The following is a 3176-nucleotide window of genomic DNA, read 5'->3' as shown; positions in this document are numbered from 1 at the left end:
GGCAGAGTCAGGACCCTGCAGGACCAGTAGTCAATGGGCTGCGAGGAGCGATTGAACTCCAAGCCCTGCTCGGCAGGCTCCAGCTGACGGGCTATTTTTTGCCGTGGTTGACTAAATATGGTCAGGGAGGGAAGAGCAGGAGCAGGGGCCGCGCGCCCGGGGGTGCGTGTTTGGGATGCTTCGTTGGGTATATAAGCACTGGAAAGGTGGACTCGCGTCCTGACCAGAGCTGCCCCCTCCCTCCGCCAGCCCCCCCCAGCCGTGTGCATCCCCCCGCAGCCTGACCCCCAGCCCGGGCTGACCCCCGGGGGGGGGAGACAAGGAGGAGGTGGAGGAGGAGGAGGAGGAGGAGGAGGGAAGAAGGGTGGGTGGGGGGGTGGGGGCGCAGGCACTCGTGCCGGCGCAGCCTCTCGCATCAAGGTGTGCTGCAATCCGGGCGGGCACGGTGGCTGCTCCTTAACCCCCGGCTGGCCGCGGCGCTGCCCGAGCGCGCTCCCCGCCCGCCCCGCGCAGCCCCCGCGGCTCCGCGCTGCCTCCCCGCACCCCGCGGCTCCGCGCTGCGATGCGGTGCAGCCGCGGGCACGCAGGGATGGAGTTGTGGCGGTGCTGGGCGGCGGGGGCGAGGTAAGGGTGGGTGGGAGGGGAGGGTTTGCCTGGTGATTTTTTTTTATTTATTTATTTAATTTTTTTTTCTCTCCAAGTGAGGACTAATCCCATCCCTGGGCCTGCTCTCTGTTCCCTTCCTGCATTAGAGATTGGCTATAAGGAGAAGGCTGACGGCTGCAGCATGAAGCGCATTATTACCTTGTGATTCCATGACCCTCCTCTATGCATCCCTAACTCTCGAAAGCTGATTCAGCTTTCAGCTAGTGCTCTGGTGAGTCCTCTGCTGCAACAGAAGCTCCTAACTGGTATGTCTTCTTTTTTTTTCCCCCCTCTCTCTTCTGCTCCCTGTCTTGCCTTTAACCGCTACCAGCTCAGCTTGGTTTAAACACTTTTCCTGGCCAATGCAGGACTTACCTGCCAATCCAACTTACCCGAGGACTTAAATGTGGGTTTCTGCATACACAAATGTATGTGTGTGTGTGTGTGTGTGTGTGTGTCTGTGTGGGGATTTGCTGGATGTGTGTTTAATCTGTGGATCGCTTAGGAAACCTCACCCCCCTCTTTTTTTTTGTTCTGCTGTGGCATTCTCCGCATTTAAAAAAAAAAAAAAAGAAAAACAAAAAACCAAAAACTAACAAACTGCAGAGCAAGCAGTGCACTAGAATAATCTGAACTGAAATGTTAGAACTTTGACATGCAACCGTTCTGCAAGGTTAAACCGGACTTTAAATGCCTAATTCAGACACAGGCTGGCTAATGACACCTGGGGGGATTGGGGCTTTATTTATTTATTTGCAACAAACTAGTGCTATAAGCTGATATCAGGCAGAGCAAAAGGGTGAGAGGTGGTTAAACTTAGCCTAACTTGCAATGATCTCAATGCTGTAGTGATTAACTGTTAAAATGCCGAGAAATGAGTATTAATTACAGGCGCATGGTTTGTGGATGGTCAGACAGGGAATATGGGGAGGAGGAGAACTTAGGTTTCCCTGCAAGGGTTTGGAATTCAGGTTACATGAAGTGTAGCATCAATTGACTGTTATTGCTCCTGCAACTCAGAGTTGACTGTGGTCATTATATTTTATATGATAGTGGTGGTACCTATCACATGAATATATAGACACCAGTTTGGTGAGGTGGATACTGTGGTGCACACACACATTCACGCAGATTTAGGTACCTTTTATAGCATGCATATGGATATTTTATATGCATCTTTATGCATAGGTATATAAATGCTATATACAAGCAGGTGTAATGTATCACCCAGACACAGCCCATCTCCAGGCTGTGTGGGGAGTGTGGATACAGGTATATATGTGTGCCTGTGCCTGAGGGAGTGTGCTCTGTGTAATTGTATAGGCAGAAATCCGTGATTTGTGCTGTCAGTTTAATTGCTGGGTTCCTCTCGAGCAGATGGTTGTGTCTGTGGCTCCCAAGGTCTGAGCCCAGTCTCTCTGCCATGGGCTGTGCTGGGATGAGCACCTGCCTCCACCTCAGCCCCGCTGGCATCTCCCTTCTCCAGTGCCCAGCCCTACACAGGGGATGGATACAAAATCCCTAAAGGTTTGTGCTGCACAGCTTCAGTTTGACTTTGACACTTAGACCTGAGCAGCACCTTGAGCCCTGGGCAGAGCAGGGATATAATGTACAGCATGTTGCTTTCCATCCCTCTCACCCCGCTCCTTCCCCTTTCGCCTTCAGGCAATACCTCAGGCTCTTCCCTCCCCTTTTATTTGCCCCTTGGCCTCTGCATGATCCAGGTCTCCATCCATTTTTCTCTACAGAACAGCCACAGTTTCATTGCTCATGTTTTCCTGCCAAGAGCAAGCGTAGGAGCTCAGCGAGCCCAAGTGGGTTGAGGATAGTGGCTGATGTTCACCCACCACCACCATCCTCCTGGTGGTAGCTGGAGGATGGGATCCACAGGGTGCCTCTGATGTTACATTAAAGGCACCATCACGGCCATTTGTCTGCTCCTACACCAAATGGCACAACCCTGGAATGCATAAGATTGCACCCAGAACCTCAAAGCCAATTTAAATCGCCGTGATGAACTCTGCTGCTGTGGTTGTGTCATTGTCTTCAGTTCTAGTAAGGATTTATAAGGTCATTTTTTTAAAGCTCCTCCACAGGGCTCCCTTTAGGTGGCTGGCAGCTGCTGTCCCGCTGGTCTGCAGAAGTTGGGGACTGTTTAGGACAGCCCATGTCAAACGCATTTGAGGAAATCAAATTGGGTACAAGGTGCAGATGTTTAACAGCCCAAGAAGTCCAGTAGCTGTCCTACTGGGGTCAGTCTGAAGGAAATTCAATACCATGGAGTGCTTGGCTGTGCAACACCCCAGCACCAACACTTTGGTTTTGTTGTTTGTTTCGTTTTTTTTTTTTAATTTGGATTACCCAGACTTTCCCTCACACTCTTCAGCTCTCCCTTTGCTTTAATTTCACTGCAGTCATGCATTACACCAGTGCCACAGCTCCATCTCTCTTCCCCTTAATCCAAACTAGAGGTTGAAATTTGCCTTTAAATGAGACAAATAATGATGGTTAAAAGGGCCAACAAGCCGATG

At 50.9% G+C, this 3176-nt stretch overlaps 1 long non-coding RNA gene across 1 annotated transcript; it reads left to right on the top strand.

Annotated features, from left to right (window-relative positions):
• Positions 1-703: 703 nt before the first annotated feature.
• On the top strand, positions 704-2662 carry LOC118694749 (uncharacterized). Its single transcript, XR_004981465.2, has 3 exons — positions 704-911; positions 2023-2172; positions 2394-2662. It is a non-coding gene; the product is annotated as an uncharacterized LOC118694749 (long non-coding RNA).
• Positions 2663-3176: the final 514 nt, after the last annotated feature.

This window comes from Molothrus ater, chromosome 17, assembly GCF_012460135.2.
Source record: "Molothrus ater isolate BHLD 08-10-18 breed brown headed cowbird chromosome 17, BPBGC_Mater_1.1, whole genome shotgun sequence".
NCBI lineage: Eukaryota > Metazoa > Chordata > Aves > Passeriformes > Icteridae > Molothrus > Molothrus ater.
Note: the sequence above shows the minus strand (reverse complement) of the source record. Positions and strands in the feature narration are given on the sequence as shown.